The 19107-nt window shown below is 51.7% G+C and overlaps 1 long non-coding RNA gene across 1 annotated transcript; it reads left to right on the forward strand.

Moving 5' to 3' along the window:
* Nucleotides 1-15528: 15528 nt before the first annotated feature.
* On the forward strand, nucleotides 15529-16343 carry LOC123094930 (uncharacterized). Its single transcript, XR_006446045.1, has 2 exons — nucleotides 15529-15702; nucleotides 16094-16343. It is a non-coding gene; the product is annotated as an uncharacterized lncRNA (long non-coding RNA).
* Nucleotides 16344-19107: the final 2764 nt, after the last annotated feature.

Below are 19107 nucleotides of genomic sequence, written 5' to 3' on the forward strand. Positions count from 1 at the left end.
TGAAGGTAGGATGAGGCGCCAATCCGGAAGTTATCGTCCTCAACATGAGAGCATCGGCAACAGTGTTCACCAACTTGCCACTTAGAGGAGGAGGCGTCCTAACATGGTCCCACATTGTAAACGATGGTTAGACATCAAGACTGTGGGAGGAATTCTAAACACTCAACAGTGGCGATCATAGGACCCTCTACGGCAAACACTTCCACCACGACATGCGCCCTGTCCTTGGTGGGGAGCTCGGGCACAACTCAAGGAGATGGTGTGCTGGGCTACATTGTCCACTCGACACCATGCGCCACCCCGTCCTCTCCAGGTGAAGGGTCGTCAATGCAGCCACCAACTAGAGCTCACCTGTGGTGATACATCACTCATCCAAGGCGGGTACTGTCCACACCATCACCGACTTTGGGTGGCCCCAAGAGTGGGCGCTGACTACACCTTCGTCAATATGGAGTGCCCCCAAGATGGGCGCCATCCACCTCTGTCGACACGGAGCTCGGTTAGGCAGGGCTCCTTTTTCACCTCTGTCGACACAATTTTGGATAAAGATGGGGCACCGTCTACACCGCTACCAATGCAGAGCAAGCTCGAAGGTGGAGCACTATCTACGCCATCACCGACAAGGAGCTCGCCTAAAGTCGGGTGCCGTCTACATGTCCTCGTATCCTGCCCGAGGCCGGTGCACTTTTTGTATCCTGGTCGACACGGAGCTCGGCTAATGGCGGACATCTTCTACACCATCTTGAAGCTCATCCGAGGCGGGGCATTGTCAGCCACCCAGAACATGGAGGTTGCCCAAGGCAGGATACCTACACTGCCATCGACATGCAGCCCATTGATGTTGAGGCACCATATATGCTAGCATCGACGTGGAGCTTGCCTGAAGTGGGGCTTGGTCGACACTACCGTCTACGCGTAGCTTGGCCCGAGGAGGGCTCGGTCTACGCTGCCATCGACGCGGAGCACGCCCAAGGTGTCGTGCAATCTGCGCTATTGAACATGCCTAAGGTGGGGACACTACGTACACCGTCACTAGCACAAGCTGACGCCAGGTGGGGTGTCATTTACACCGCCGCTGAGGCGGAGCGCCAGCCAATATGGGGACCATCCGGGCAGGTTGCCATCTACGCCATTGGAAAAGGAGATTTCCTGAGGCAGGAACAATGTTTACCCCGTCGCCGACATAGAGCTCGCCTAAAGGCGGGCAACATCTAGACCAACACAGAGCTCGCCCAAGGCGGGCGCACCTCCTACACCGCCACTGAGGCGGAGCTCAATCTCTACAGCTTCGCTGAGATGAAGCCCGTCCAAGGCCACCTTGTACGATTTCATGCTAATCCTGTGTTGCTGCTTTTTGAGGCAACAACATCGTCAACATCTACCCCAACATCCACACGACGCACATCCACAGCATCGCCCAAGCACCGGCGAGGCGAAGCTGTACACCACCGACATGTCTTTTCCCGATGAAGCAATCCATATCTTGCCAGGCACCAACGAGGTGAAAGCAAGTCATCCAGTCTGACACCGACAAGGCGGACACCACCAGGCCGGGCACCGACGAGGCGAAGGCCGCCCACTTCATCATCAGGCAACAACAAGACGGAGGAATACGACTAAGCAGAACCAGAGCGATGGACGTACCACTCCCCCCTTCACTTCATCACTACATCCCCGCCATCTACACCAAGCCAATGGCATAATCGGAGCCTTCAACAAGACACTCGGCAAGACACTCAAGAAGACAGTGACAAGGAACGGGAGAGACTAACATTACCATCTCCTCGAGTCCTTATGGGCGTACCATGTCACAGTCCGTACCCCAACATAGACGACTCCGTTTTCTCTCGTTTACGGGAGTGAGGTGGTCCTACCGCTGGAGGTCCAGCTACTCTCTTTGAGGGTGGCTATCCAAGATGAAATCACCCACGATGAACAGGTACAACTGCGGTTTCAGGATCTCGACGCCCTTGAAGAGGGGCGACTTCATGCCCTACAGAACCTGGAGCTTTGCCGCCAGAATATGGTGAGAGCTTACGACAAGCTCGTAAAGCAACGCGTCTTCCGAAAAGGCGAGTTGGTTCTTGTGCTCAGGCGACCCATCGTTGTGAAGCACAAGACTAAGGGCAAGTTCGAGCAAAAGTGGGAAGGGCCATACGTCATTGAGCAAGTCTACGACGAGGGAGCATACCAGCTCGTCGATTCCCAGGGAGTCCGACCTATGCCCCCAATCAACGGAAGGTTCCTCAAGAAAAAATTCTTAAAATCTTGCCTCTTTTGTTGCCTTCTGGATTTCCATTGGGGAAACTTTTTCTGTGGGCTATCGGATTCATGATGCATTCTCCTTTGCATTTCATGGATATGTCTAGTTTTCCCCATTTTTTACGAACTAAGTCCAAAAAAATGACTATCCCCTATCACACCATGTTGTTGATTGAAGTTTCGGTTACCCTAGGACTTGTTGGAGGGCGGCACAATGTGTTGATTTGCAGTGGAGCAGCTCCTACACCCACAATGCACGACACGTACCAGGTGTATGCTTTCGGAGGCAACGAAGATGATTACTCGGGCACTTCTGAGTATTGAGACCTGCGCTCTTCATGTTTCCTGGCATGCCTCGTGTTCACAGAGGCTCACACTCCAGGGAAGACTATAGGAAAAGATCATGGAGGGCTGCCTGACCCAACACAAGTTGGTTTGGTGTGTAGTCACATGGCAACCCTGGGGTGTGCCACCAGAAGCCCCAGATAAAGTGCTAGAGGGTTTTTTCTAGTCCACAGAGGTGAATAGTTCCCTTCCGAGTTCCCAAGGTGGGTCCCCAAGAAATCCTGGAAGAAGAATCCCCAAGAAGTTCGAGTCGAATGTCAAAACAAGTCCGTGAAGTCCGCGGCCAATCAATCATCCGCGTGAGCAATAAGATGAAATTCCGATAGTCCAAGAAGCAAATTCAAGAAAGAAAATCCCAACAGTCCAAGAAGCAATCAAGCGTTCCCAAGCAGTAAGGAACCCACTGGAAGGAAGGCGGGAGGTAGCTGTTCACCACCCCTCAATATGCATGAAGAAAAATCGCCAAGCTATTGTCCCAAAACCATTTACCCTAAACTTATCACACCCAAGTCTCTGGGCTCATGGGGCGTGTGCAGGGGGCATGTTGAGCTGTGGGGGCCCTCAGTATGATGATGGGCTAGAGTATGAATTTTTGTTGCCTCTCGGAAGCATCCCGAAATACGGCGTCTTCATACACGTAAACCAAACCTATTTAAGTTGTTGAGTTGCAATCGTCAAGGTCTTTCGACGGTTCCCAATGACAAGTCCTTCGGTAGCCTTCTCGGGTATCACGCCTATAGCTGGTGTATAACGGGAAAGCCAACATTTTAAAACCCACAATTTTCTTTTCCCCCTCTCTTTTTCGCCTGTTTTTGTTTGGTGTTTCTAGTTGTGCTCCTCCAACATCGTTTGTCATCATGGAGAGGCGCTTTCTGTCTTCATCGACGGCATTCCGGCGACAAACCACTACATCGACCTACATCATGGGCGTTTGGGGGCAGCAATACCCATGTACCGATGACAACACCGACGACACCGTGGCAACCAATGGTCTACACAGACACGCACGATGGGCGCCAGAAGGAAACACCTGCACTCATAAAGGTGGTGCCGATTTCTCTCCGTGGCCCCGTCTCCAACAACAGTGAAGCATGGGGGCAATGTCAACCCCTCAATCAATCGTAAGGCTGATGGCGTCCCGACGTACCACCAGAATTGGCGCTCTATGAGTGGTGTGTCGATTCACTCAATGAAGGGGAGCTATCGACGATCTACCGATACCTCGGCTACATCAACACAAGGATATCACGGGAGCAGTGCAACGCGCCAGTGCGGCCAGCGTGAATCTGTGAAACCCTCCAATCAAATCGGCTGGCACCATAGCAGCTAGATGGTCGCGACGAGATTGGTAAAAAAATTATTTTTGTTTTCAGGATAAGGTATGTTGTTTCACCATGCAATGAAGACGAGATAGGGTTTGCCTCATTGATCGGCATCGTGCCTATCATACGATCCAACGAGCACCCTAGAGAACACAAGTGTGGATGGACATGCCTACACTAATTTTCGTTGTTACTAATTGATCATCTTCGGGGGCAGCGAGCACATCGTCACCAAGATGTCATCTCCGGAAGGCTGCATATGAATCATGCGCCGAGCAAAGAATAACTATTCACCGAGTCAAGCTCGACTTGCTCCGCACTCAAACTCGACTCGGTGAGGGGGCATTTGTTCGATGAGATTTTTGCATTACAGTACAAAAATAAGGAGGGGGGATAATTTCAAAAAAAAACTTTTTTATCTAAATGACGACTTGAAGCAATAATTTTTAGTTGTACACATTGAGCAAGAAGTGCCTATATGTACGCGGCTATAGTACATGGCACTTATATTGCATGTGTGTGGGCTTATGAACTACTCCTGGACCAATGTAATTTTTAATGGGCTAATGACCGGCTAATAGCCCAGTGCATGCACGTACATAGAGCTCATACAAATATGTATTCGAGTATTTACGGCCGGCCGGCAAGTGCGTGTGTATACTTCTCTGAATACCTGTTATATACCTAGCTAACCAACATGCATGCACTAGGTATCTTTGTTTTGCCTTCCATAAACAGGCACATTGACTACGAGCTGGATCGTTGTGTGAGCTAGCTGACATACGTGTATATATATGGAAAGGGCAAAAGCCAGCACGTCAGGGTAGGAAGTCTACAAATCGGCAAGTATTAAAGCGCATCAGTTTATTTTCTTTTCTTAGTACAAACTTGGACACAAAGAAAAATGATAGAAGGAAAGAAATCGTCATTGCACTACGCATTGCCATCCATCCAACCCACCCGGCCAGCCTATATAAAGCTAGGTTAGCCTCAAGGCAGGAGGGGTAGACTAGGCAGGAACGCAACAGGCGAAACCCACGCAGCTACGCGTCCCTGGAGGCAGCGTAGAGGAGATCAAAGGACATGCCGACGGCGGCGCCAGCGCAGCCGGATGAAGAATAATTCACGCAAGAGCAGAGACCCAGGCAAGAGCAAGCCACGCACATCCCAGGCCAAGACCAGAACCTAGTGACGCACCCCGGCAGCAGCGTCGAGGATGCGCCCCTATCGGCAGCATCGTCGACGAAGATAGGTGGGAGATGCCGCAACCGATCAAAAGCGGTGGTCGAGATGAAGGCCGCCGATGCACGCAGGAGGCATCAACTATGTTTTATTTCTTTGTCTTATTGTTTTATCAGGTTGCATGTGGGAGGCACGTAGGATCAGGAGACCAATGCACGCGTCCCAGGCGAGAACCCATGCAGCCGACGGCGCAGCAAATACAACACCACCAGATAAATACCCGAGGTAGCAGCGATGGAGCGCATGCACCGGATGGGTTGAAGACGAGGTCGCCATGTATCCGGTGACCAGGGACGACATGCTGATCACAAAAGACGCGCCCATGGCGGTGTGCGCTTGCCATGCATCCAACAGCTTATCTCAGGACACACACACACACACACACACACACACAGATATATATATATATATATATATATATATATATATATATACAAATCCTCCTTTTTATTTGCAGGATACACGCAACTGAAGAGAAATCACGCAGAAAAGGAGATTGCCCCGTGGACGACTAGGATGTATGTAGTCATCCAGCACCCAGAGGCAGTGGACCACGTAGCCGACAGAGAGAAGCCCAGGATTCCAGGGGAGTGCGGCGGCGCCCTCACACACACGGATGCATTCTAGAATAAGGAGTTGTCCACAAATCGACCACCGCGGAGACTACTTTGCCGGTCCAGAAGACTACACCCAGGCCTAACAACACCAACACCCCGGAGATTGACTACGACAAGCCAGGCATCGCGCTCCTGTTGGAGATACTCGGAGGCAGCCGGAGCACGATGATGTAGCCCAAGTGATAGCTCTGGGTATCTATCATGGCGGCCTACATGTCCTCGGCGAATTGGACACGGTGTACAGGTTGCGATGCACGGGTCATCGACGAACAGGTCTCTCCGGTGCACAATTCTTTGACATCCCGATCGTGGCGAACAGGTCGTCGGTCTTGCTTCCAGGAGGAGACGGCATGACGGAACCGGAGCTCGCGATGACTTAGCCCGAGTCAAGTCCATGGCGAACAGGTCTCTTCGGAGCACAAGTCTTTGGTGTCCCAATCGTGGAGAACAGGTCGGCGGTCTTGCTTCCAGGAGGAGACGGCGTGGTGGAACTGGGGCTCGCGACGACGTAGCCCGAGTCATGTCCATGGCGAACAGGTCTCTCTGGTGCATAAGACTTTGGCGTGCCAAACACGGCAAACAGGTCGGCAGTCTTGCTTCCAGGAAGAGACGGCGTGGCAGAACTGGAACTCGCCATGGCGTAGCCCGAGTCAAGTCCATGGCGAACAGGTCACGCGAGACAGTCCATGGCGCCCCGAACAGGTCTCGCGCCTTGCTTCCAGTTAGAGATGACTCATGGTGGAACGGAGCTCATGATTGTGTAGCCCGAGACAAACCCAAGGCGCACATGTCACTAGTGTACAGGTCCATGGCGTCCCGGTCCTGTTGAACAGGTCTAGTGTCCCGGAGGAGACAGCGTGGCAGAACCGGAGGTCACGACGGCGTAGCCCGACACAAGGCCATGGCGAACAGGCCTCTCCGATGTACAGTCCATGGCGTTCAAATCGCATTGGACAGGGCCGGTGTCCCAGAGGAAGCGGCGTGGCACAACCGGAGCTCACGTTGATGTAACCCGAGATGAAGCATCCATCATGGCGGACGGGTTATTGGCGTACAGGTCCCCGGTGTACAGTTCCATCGATCACCGGCGTGCATGGTGGTGCACCGGGACGCCATCAGCCTAGTGACACGTCATGGAGCCGAGTATGCTGCCAAAATAATGCCTGGGCACTCGGGAGATATGTGCAATGGCTAGCACGTCCTCTTCTTTCTCTATGGTACGTACTTTTTTTGTTTTTCATGTACCAGGTGCAAAGAAGGAGGCGGATGACGTGCTCAACGGAGGCGGCTGCGAACGATGAGGCGCTCTTCTCGTAGGAGAAGTTTAGGCGGTGGATGACGCGCCCAATGGAGATGGCCGCGAACAAAGAGACGCTCTTCCCTACTTGGTGTTGCCGAGGCGGTTGACGACGCGCCCAACAGAGGTGGCCGCGGATGATGCGGCGCTGTTCTTGTACCCGGTGCAATGGAGGCGGGGGATGACCACACACCCGACGGATGCGGCCACGGACGATGCAGCACTCTTCTCGTACTAGATACAATGCACGCGATGGACAACAACGTCGGACCAGTAACTACATCAACAACGCTAGGCCCATCGTCAATATCATCAACGCGGTGTCGCAAGGATCATGACAGGGAGCTCACAAGGAGGACGCCCGCCATCTACTTCGTCATGCTGGAGCTAGAGGACGGAGGCCTGGCGCCCGTTGGGGATGCCGCCGACATCTACTTTGTCAATCTAGAGTCCGGAGGCGTGGAGCTCGCAGGGATGCCGCCGCGTGCGGCGGAGGATGGTGACACGGAGCTCGCTAGGACGACGCTCCCTCGTTTTCTTCATCAAGCCGGTACCATGGAGGACGAATGCGTGGAGCTCCCGAGGATACCGCTACCGTGCCAGGGTGGATGGCGGCAAGGAACTGCCAAGACGACGCCCGTTGCCAACATCATCAACCCGGTGCCGCGGAGGATCGTGGCATGGAGCTTGCATGAAGGACGCCACCAACGTCAACATCAAGATGGTATCGCGGAGGACGAAGGCGTGGAGCTCGCAGGACGACACCACCGATGTCTACCTCTTCAAGACGGAGCCCGCGACCTGGAGCCACGAAGACGATGCACACCCTAGTGCCGCCCGCATCATGAAGCCAGCAACACGGGGAAGAAGATGGCGCTACATGGTGTTGTCCGTGACCCGGAGGAGAAGACGGTGCCGCATGATGCCATTCGCAAGCCAGAGCCCATAATAACTAGGCCCGACGGTGGGAAGGTGATGTGACTTCACCAAGATCTTACCATGGTGCAGTGAGGCCGATCTCTTGTCTTCGCAGATTGACGTAAACTCGGTGTCTAGCCGAGAGACAAGGCACCGCCACATGGCGTTGTCCATGTCCCAGAGCCCGTGAACATGAGACGTGATGGCTGGAAGGCGATGCAACTTCACCAACCTCTTATTGTGGCCCCGTGAGGCGGCGCTCTTGTCTTGGCGGACCGCCGTAAACTCGGCGTCTAGCCGAGACGAGTCGCCAACCACACCGACCATGTTGATGCGAGCGTGCGTTGGTTTTACACCGACGCCGGTCTCCATAAGAATACTCCCGGGAGGCGAACCCCTTGCGTATCCCGACGAAACCGCTACATCATCAAGAAGTCCGAGCAGAGCGGGACCCATGCAACTTCAACACCGACTACATCAACGTTGTCAAGACCGACGAGGCGCGACGGCGAGGGCAAATGTGGCCAACACAAAGCCATATTTTGAGCGGCACGTGTACCGACAAGGACACGGGCTTTGCCGCCGCCCACACCATATACTCATACCATCATCATCATGCATGGAGAACGCGAAGCGAAGATGACGAAGACGACCACACGGCTTAATCAGAGGTATCTCGCGGAGCAACCCACGGGAGTAATTAACCGGGAGCTTTTCGAGGCCCCGGGAACCAGGAGACCGCACATCGCCATAGTGAGGCAGGCCGCGCTAGTAGGCCACGGAGCACAACCATTTTTATGGGATCTTGTAATTTTGTTCATCCAAAGAGATAAATGAAATACTTGTTTCCCGTATCACTTTTCTTTGTGTACTACGGTACACTGGCACGCCCGCATTTTCTTTTTCCCCGGCGCATGAGAGAAATCAAACACCTTCTCTTCCCTTCTCACGGAGTGCCCATTAAGATTTTTCTCGTGTCAAAAAAATTGGCACGCCCGGTGGGACGTGGTTCTCCTCCCATCTTTGCTTCGCTGTGGTCGTCGAAATCGTCTTCGCCAATCTCCCAATGTGCACAACATGCCACAAGGATCTCCACTTGTAAGAGCCCTTTCATGCAGGTGGATTCTAGCGGTGGCAACTCGGAGCCAGTGATGGTATATTTCAAATTATTGCCGCCCATGGTCATCGTCGAGCGCGAGAAGTTCTACGTGCACCAAGCTCAAGATTATATCAGTTTCAAAATGTGCAGTCGAAGAAGGTGCAAAGGAGGGAGGCCGCCAACGCGACGAAGGAGCGTCACAAGCTAATGTTTGAGGCGCGCGCCCTGTTAAAGGAGTCAACAAGGGCGTACATGAAAGGAGATGTGGAGGCAGCTCAATCACTCCGGACTACGGCCGCCAACAAGCGGGCATGTGCCGCGTCCCTCCACACCTCTGTCGGACTGCACACTCGGAGCGCCAACACCAACACCATGGCGCACCAAGGGTGAAGAATTGCAAGGCCCTACGGTCTCCCTCAACCTCAACAATACTTGAAGAGGTGCATGGGCAACATGTCTCCACAACTCGGCGGTTGATGGCGATCATTCTCCAACAGCTATACGTTCGCCGTTCAGTGTTGTGAGGCACGACACCAGGTGGCGAGGATTCAAGGTGTGGATCCTCACCAACTCCAGGAACATATGAACCATATCCAAAGGCGGCTCCATGATCAAGGAGCGCCAAATACTTCATTAATGCAGGATGAAGGTAGGATGAGGCGCCAATCCGGAAGTTATCATCCTCAACATGAGAGCATCGGCAACAGTGTTCACCAACTTGCCACTTAGAGGAGGAGGCGTCCTAACATGGTCCCACATTGTAAACGATGGTTAGACATCAAGACTGTGGGAGGAATTCTAAACACTCAACAGTGGCGATCATAGGACCCTCTACGGCAAACACTTCCACCACGACATGCGCCCTGTCCTTGGTGGGGAGCTCGGGCACAACTCAAGGAGATTGTGTGCTGGGCTGCATTGTCCACTCGACACCATGCGCCACCCCGTCCTCTCCAGGTGAAGGGTCGTCAATGCAGCCACCAACTGGAGCTCACCTGTGGTGATACATCACTCATCCAAGGCGGGTACTGTCCACACCATCACCGACTTTGGGTGGCCTCAAGAGTGGGCGCTGACTACACCTTCGTCAACATGGAGTGCCCCCAAGATGGGCGCCATCCACCTCTGTCGACACGGAGCTCGGTTAGGCAGGGCTCCTTTTTCACCTCTGTCGACACAATTTTGGATAAAGATGGGGCACCGTCTACACCGCTACCAATGCGGAGCAAGCTCGAAGGTGGAGCACTATCTACGCCATCACCGACAAGGAGCTCGCCTAAAGTCGGGTGCCGTCTACATGTCCTCGTATCCTGCCCGAGGCCGGTGCACTTTTTGTATCGTGGTCGACACGGAGCTCGGCTAATGGCGGACATCTTCTACACCATCTTGAAGCTCATCCGAGGCGGGGCATTGTCAGCCACCCAGAACATGGAGGTTGCCCAAGGCAGGATACCTACACTGCCATCGACATGCAGCCCATTGATGTTGAGGCACCATATATGCTAGCATCGGCGTGGAGCTTGCCTGAAGTGGGGCTTGGTCGACACTACCGTCTATGCGTAGCTTGGCCCGAGGAGGGCTCGGTCTACGCTGCCATCGACGCGGAGCACGCCCAAGGTGTCGTGCAATCTGCGCTGTTGAACATGCCTAAGGTGGGGACACTGCGTACACCGTCACTAGCACAAGCTGACGCCAGGTGGGGTGTCATTTACACCGCCGCTGAGGCGGAGCGCCAGCCAATATGGGGACCATCCGGGCAGGTTGCCATCTACGCCATTGGAAAAGGAGATTTCCTGAGGCAGGAACAATGTTTACCCCGTCGCCGACATAGAGCTCGCCTAAAGGCGGGCAACATCTAGACCAACACAGAGCTCGCCCAAGGCGGGCGCACCTCCTACACCGCCACTGAGGCGGAGCTCAATCTCTACAGCTTCGCTGAGATGAAGCCCGTCCAAGGCCACCTTGTACGATTTCATGCTAATCCTCTGTTGCTGCTTTTTGAGGCAGCAACATCGTCAACATCTACCCCAACATCCACACGACGCACATCCACAGCATCGCCCAAGCACCGGCGAGGCGAAGCTGTACACCACCGACATGTCTTTTCCCGATGAAGCAATCCATATCTTACCAGGCACCAACGAGGTGAAAGCAAGTCATCTAGTCTGACACCGACAAGGCGGACACCACCAGGCCGGGCACCGACGAGGTGAAGGCCGCCCACTTCATCATCAGGCAACAACAAGACGGAGGAATACGACTAAGCAGAGCCAGAGCGATGGATGTACCACTCCCCCCTTCACTTTGTCACTACATCCCCGCCATCTACACCAAGCCAATGGCATAATCGGAGCCTTCAACAAGACACTCGGCAAGACACTCAAGAAGACAGTGACAAGGAATGGGAGAGACTAACATTACCATCTCCTCGAGTCCTTATGGGCGTACCATGTCACAGTCCGTACCCCAACATAGACGACTCCGTTTTCTCTCGTTTACGGGAGTGAGGTGGTCCTACCGCTGGAGGTCCAGCTACTCTCTTTGAGGGTGGCTATCCAAGATGAAATCACCCACGATGAACAGGTACAACTGCGGTTTCAGGATCTCGACGCCCTTGAAGAGGGGCGACTTCATGCCCTACAGAACCTGGAGCTTTGCCGCCAGAATATGGTGAGAGCTTACGACAAGCTCGTAAAGCAACGCGTCTTCCGAAAAGGCGAGTTGGTTCTTGTGCTCAGGCGACCCATCGTTGTGAAGCACAAGACTAAGGGCAAGTTCGAGCAAAAGTGGGAAGGGCCATACGTCATTGAGCAAGTCTACGACGAGGGAGCATACCAGCTCGTCGATTCCCAGGGAGTCCGACCTATGCCCCCAATCAACGGAAGGTTCCTCAAGAAAAAATTCTTAAAATCTTGCCTCTTTTGTTGCCTTCTGGATTTCCATTGGGGAAACTTTTTCTGTGGGCTATCGGATTCATGATGCATTCTCCTTTGCATTTCATGGATATGTCTAGTTTTCCCCATTTTTTACGAACTAAGTCCAAAAAAATGACTATCCCCTATCACACCATGTTGTTGATTGAAGTTTCGGTTACCCTAGGACTTGTTGGAGGGCGGCACAATGTGTTGATTTGCAGTGGAGCAGCTCCTACACCCACAATGCACGACACGTACCAGGTGTATGCTTTCGGAGGCAACGAAGATGATTACTCGGGCACTTCTGAGTATTGAGACCTGCGCTCTTCATGTTTCCTGGCATGCCTCGTGTTCACAGAGGCTCACACTCCAGGGAAGACTATAGGAAAAGATCATGGAGGGCTGCCTGACCCAACACAAGTTGGTTTGGTGTGTAGTCACATGGCAACCCTGGGGTGTGCCACCAGAAGCCCCAGATAAAGTGCTAGAGGGTTTTTTCTAGTCCACAGAGGTGAATAGTTCCCTTCCGAGTTCCCAAGGTGGGTCCCCAAGAAATCCTGGAAGAAGAATCCCCAAGAAGTTCGAGTCGAATGTCAAAACAAGTCCGTGAAGTCCGCGGCCAATCAATCATCCGCGTGAGCAATAAGATGAAATTCCGATAGTCCAAGAAGCAAATTCAAGAAAGAAATCCCAACAGTCCAAGAAGCAATCAAGCGTTCCCAAGCAGTAAGGAACCCACTGGAAGGAAGGCGGGAGGTAGCTGTTCACCACCCCTCAATATGCATGAAGAAAAATCGCCAAGCTATTGTCCCAAAACCATTTACCCTAAACTTATCACACCCAAGTCTCTGGGCTCATGGGGCGTGTGCAGGGGGCATGTTGAGCTGTGGGGGCCCTCAGTATGATGATGGGCTAGAGTATGAATTTTTGTTGCCTCTCGGAAGCATCCCGAAATACGGCGTCTTCATACACGTAAACCAAACCTATTTAAGTTGTTGAGTTGCAATCGTCAAGGTCTTTCGACGGTTCCCAATGACAAGTCCTTCGGTAGCCTTCTCGGGTATCACGCCTATAGCTGGTGTATAACGGGAAAGCCAACATTTTAAAACCCACAAATTTCTTTTCCCCTCTCTTTTTCGCCTGTTTTTGTTTGGTGTTTCTAGTTGTGCTCCTCCAACATCGTTTGTCATCATGGAGAGGCGCTTTCTGTCTTCATCGACGGCATTCCGGCGACAAACCACTACATCGACCTACATCATGGGCGTTTGGGGGCAGCAATACCCATGTACCGATGACAACACCGACGACACCGTGGCAACCAATGGTCTACACAGACACGCACGATGGGCGCCAGAAGGAAACACCTGCACTCATAAAGGTGGTGCCGATTTCTCTCCGTGGCCCCGTCTCCAACAACAGTGAAGCATGGGGGCAATGTCAACCCCTCAATCAATCGTAAGGCTGATGGCGTCCCGACGTACCACCAGAATTGGCGCTCTATGAGTGGTGTGTCGATTCACTCAATGAAGGGGAGCTATCGACGATCTACCGATACCTCGGCTACATCAACACAAGGATATCACGGGAGCAGTGCAACGCGCCAGTGCGGCCAGCGTGAATCTGTGAAACCCTCCAATCAAATCGGCTGGCACCATAGCAGCTAGATGGTCGCGACGAGATTGGTAAAAAAATTATTTTTGTTTTCAGGATAAGGTATGTTGTTTCACCATGCAATGAAGACGAGATAGGGTTTGCCTCATTGATCGGCATCGTGCCTATCATACGATCCAACGAGCACCCTAGAGAACACAAGTGTGGATGGACATGCCTACACTAATTTTCGTTGTTACTAATTGATCATCTTCGGGGGCAGCGAGCACATCGTCACCAAGATGTCATCTCCGGAAGGCTGCATATGAATCATGCGCCGAGCAAAGAATAACTATTCACCGAGTCAAGCTCGACTTGCTCCGCACTCAAACTCGACTCGGTGAGGGGGCATTTGTTCGATGAGATTTTTGCATTACAGTACAAAAATAAGGAGGGGGGATAATTTCAAAAAAAACTTTTTTATCTAAATGACGACTTGAAGCAATAATTTTTAGTTGTACACATTGAGCAAGAAGTGCCTATATGTACGCGGCTATAGTACATGGCACTTATATTGCATGTGTGTGGGCTTATGAACTACTCCTGGACCAATGTAATTTTTAATGGGCTAATGACCGGCTAATAGCCCAGTGCATGCACGTACATAGAGCTCATACAAATATGTATTCGAGTATTTACGGCCGGCCGGCAAGTGCGTGTGTATACTTCTCTGAATACCTGTTATATACCTAGCTAACCAACATGCATGCACTCCGTATCTTTGTTTTGCCTTCCATAAACAGGCACATTGACTACGAGCTGGATCGTTGTGTGAGCTAGCTGACATACGTGTATATATATGGAAAGGGCAAAAGCCAGCACGTCAGGGTAGGAAGTCTACAAATCGGCAAGTATTAAAGCGCATCAGTTTATTTCCTTTTCTTAGTACAAACTTGGACACAAAGAAAAATGATAGAAGGAAAGAAATCGTCATTGCACTACGCATTGCCATCCATCCAACCCACCCGGCCAGCCTATGTAAAGCTAGGTGAGCCTCAAGGCAGGAGGGGTAGACTAGGCAGGAACGCAACAGGCGAAACCCACGCAGCTACGCGTCCCTGGAGGCAGCGTAGAGGAGATCAAAGGACATGCCGACGGCGGCGCCAGCGCAGCCAGATGAAGAATAATTCACGCAAGAGCAGAGACCCAGGCAAGAGCAAGCCACGCACATCCCAGGCCAAGACCAGAACCTAGTGACGCACCCCGGCAGCAGCGTCGAGGATGCGCCCCTATCGGCAGCATCGTCGACGAAGATAGGTGGGAGATGCCGCAACCGATCAAAAGCGGTGGTCGAGATGAAGGCCGCCGATGCACGCAGGAGGCATCAACTATGTTTTATTTCTTTGTCTTATTGATTTATCAGGTTGCATGTGGGAGGCACGTAGGATCAGGAGACCAATGCACGCGTCCCAGGCGAGAACCCATGCAGCCGACGGCGCAGCAAATACAACACCACCAGATAAATACCCGAGGTAGCAGCGATGGAGCGCATGCACCGGATGGGTTGAAGACGAGGTCGCCATGTATCCGGCGACCAGGGACGACGTGCCGATTACAGAAGACGCGCCCATGGCGGTGTGCGCTTGCCATGCATCCAACAACTTATCTCAGGACACACACACACATATATATACATATATATAGGAAAATGGGTTGGTACTCCTAAGAATACGTATTCCTAGCTCCATCCACCGTCGTGGCCATCCTGCATGGAGTTTCTATTCGGTTGCACCATGCAAATCCGTTAGCTATTAATTAATTAATACAATACTAATTAACTAACTGATTCCTGAAAGATAGCTCTCGGTTAGCTTATCCATGTTATTAGCGATAAGTTTATATTTTATCGGGTATGAATCAACGACCGGGTGTGCTAGACCTCCCAGAGGAAAAGCGTGACTCGACGGCATCTACACTGACCGTGCGGCCGGCGGTGGCTGGATGGATGAGCTCCTCGCCAAGCACTCAGGCCGTGGCACGACGACAAAGACGACATGCGGTCAGCTGTGGCTCCATGACGTACTCATCTTGTAAGGTAGGCACTCAACAAAATTCATAGGTGTTCTGTTAATTCATATCTCAGGATTTTGCACACTACGCGTTGCTTGCTTGTCCCCATCAACATATATGACGGCGGTGATATCCTTCTGTCCCCATCGGATAGAAACAACAGGGGGTGCCTATCAATTTTCGTGCATGAGACATGTATGTTTGTGTAGATCGTATGGTGTGGGCGGGGGTGCATGCATCGTGGATACATAGTATTCTGCATCAATCTACTACTTGGTGTCTTTCCAGCGCATGTACGACGATCTTTTCATCTAAGCACTAATCTAATAAGTATATGGACGTACCTGGTTCATTCCATTAGTAAACTGCTTCTTTATCCATTCAATTAACATTTAACAGAATGTCTCCATGTGCAGATATCACATACAAGAAATCACAGCTGATGCATTAGACCACGGCGACCGGCTGCTGTCGTTTCTTCTTCTTTGTGGCGTGTGCAAGGTCTTTGGGACAGGAGATGGTCAACCGTGTGATTTTCTGTATTTTGAAGAACTAATTTAACACAAATAGACACATTTGTGTCTTGTAGCTTCTTGCTTCTATGCAATATACTCCAGAACTTTATGCTCGGCAATGACAGAATATTTGTAACTTATTACTCTGAAACATGTCGTCCGGTCCAACACTCCTTTTTTTTGTAATCTTGTTATTGAAGTTATTAACTACCTTAGTCTGCTTTATATTTTAGTGCATACTGCCTTTTCATTTTATATTTTCTACTGAATAAAATACTCTTCATCATTGACTATACTTCATTCTGATTTATGCTTTCACTTGCCGAATTATAATCCCCTTCATAGAACAAATTTTGGTATGTACTCACTCACAAATGTAGCTGTATGCGCAGTCATAAAAAATGTAGTATGCAGGCACTCCCAACAAAGTAGTATATACTATCTCGATAAAATATATAAATGTACTCATGTATAAAGTAGTAGTATATATCATCTTAGTAAAATATAGTATATACTCACTAACCAAAAAGTAGTATATACTCACTGGCTAACAAAATAGTATATCACATCTCATCAAAATGTGGTACATACTCACCTTAAAAAGTAGTATATACCCACTCCACAAAAAAGTAGCTTATACTCACGTATAGCACTCAGTTGCAAGCAGTATATATTCTCCAAATTTTTGCACACTAGGTAAATACTCCAAAGTGGTATCACGTGGAGCACTTTCACTGATAATATACTGCATGGATGAAAAATATAATTACTTAAATGTTTGAGTGGCGCATGGGCAGTTCCTAATTTCTAGGGTGTGGATAACGCATGCATTGAAATTAATTGTACTGTGTAACAAATTTGACGGATGGGTCAGCTCCTTCAACCTTATCCGTTAAGGTGGGAGTACATACTCTTGGGAGTATAAAAGAGGAGTCCCATATATATATATATATATATATATATATATATATATATATATATACACACACACACACACACAAATCCTTCTTTTTATTTGCAGGATACACGCAACCGAAGAGAAATCATGCAAAAAAGGAGATTGCCCCGTGGCGGACTAGGATGTACGTAGTCATCCAGCACCCGGAGGCAGCGGACCACGCAGCCGACAGAGAGAAGCCCAGGATCCCAGGGCAGTGCGGCAGCGCCCTCGCACACACGAATGTATTCTAGAACAAGAAGGAGCTGTCCACACATCCACCACTACGGAGACTACTTTGCCGGTCCAGAAGACTACACCTAGGCCTAACAACACCAACACCACCGGAGATTGACTACGACAAGCCAGGCATCACGCTCCTGTTGGAGATACTCGGAGGCAGCCGGAGCACGATGATGTAGCCCAAGTGCTAGCTCTGGGTATCTATCATGGCGGCCTACATGTCCTCGGCGAACAGGACACGGTGTACAGGTTGCGACGCACGGGTCATCGACGAACAGGTCTCTCTGGTGCACAATTCTTTGACGTCCCGATCGCGGCGAACAGGTCGTCGATCTTGCTTCCAGGAGGAGACGACATGACTGAACCGGAGCTTGCGATGACGTAGCCCGAGTCAACTCCATGGCAAACAGGTCTCTTCGGTGCACAAGTCTTTGGTGTCCCGATCGCGGCGAACAGGTAGGCGGTGTTGCTTCCAGGAGGAGATGGCATGGTGGAACTGGGGCTCGCGATGACGTAGCCCGAGTCATGTCCATGGCGAACAGGTCTCTCTGGTGCATAAGAATTTGGCGTACCAATCACGGCGAACAGGTCGGCGGTCTTGCCTCTAGGAAGAGACGGCGTGGCAGAACTGGAACTCGCCACGGCGTGGCCCAAGTCAAGTCCATGGCGAACAGGTCACGCGAGACAGTCCATGGCGCCCCGAGCAAGTCTTGCGCCTTGCTTCTAGTTAGAGATGACTCATGGTGGAAGGGAGCTCACGATTGTGTAGCCCAAGACAAACCCATGGCGCACATGTCACTAGTGTACAGGTCCATGGTGTCCCGGTCCCATTGAACAGGTCTAGTGTCCCGGAGGAGACAGCGTGGCAGAACCGGAGCTCACGACGGCGTAGCCCGACACAAGGCCATGGCGAACAGGCCTCTCCGATGTACAGTCCATGGCGTTCTGATCGCGTTGGACAGGGACGGTGTCCCAGAGGAAGCGGCGTGGCACAACCGAAGCTCACGTTGATGTAGCCCAAGATGAAACATCCATCATGGCGGACGGGTTATTGGCGTACAAGTCCCTGGTGTACAGTTCCATCGATCACCGACGTGCATGGTGGTGCGCCGGGACGCCATCAGCCTAGTGACACGTCATGGAGCTGAGTATGCTGCCAAAATAATGCCTGGGCACTCGGGAGATATGTGCAAAGGCTAGCACGTCCTCTTCTTTCTCTATGGTACGTACTTTTTTTGTTTTTCATGTACTAGGTGCAACGGAGGAGGCGGATGACGTGCTCAATGGAGGCGGCTGCGAACGATGAGGCGCTTTTCTCGTAGGAGAAGTTTAGGCGGTGGACGACACGCCCAATGAAGGTGGCCGCGAACAAAGAGACGCTCTTCCCTACTTGGTGTTGCCGAGGCGGTCGATGACGCGCCCAACAGAGATGGCTGCGGATGATGCGGCGCTCTTCTCGTACCCGGTGCAATGGAGGCGGGGGATCACAACACACCCGACGGATGCGGCCATAGACAATGCAGCACTCTTCTCGTACTAGATACAATGCACGCGGTGGACAACGACGTCGGACCAGTAACTACATCAACACCGCCAGGCCCATCGTCAACATCATCAACGCGGTGTCGCAAGGATCATGATAGGGAGCTCACAAGGAGGACGCCCGCCATCTACTTCGTCATGCTGGAGCTAGAGGACGGAGGCCTGGCGCCCGTTGGGGATGCCGCCGACATCT

This window comes from Triticum aestivum, chromosome 4B, assembly GCF_018294505.1.
Source record: "Triticum aestivum cultivar Chinese Spring chromosome 4B, IWGSC CS RefSeq v2.1, whole genome shotgun sequence".
Lineage (NCBI taxonomy): Eukaryota > Viridiplantae > Streptophyta > Magnoliopsida > Poales > Poaceae > Triticum > Triticum aestivum.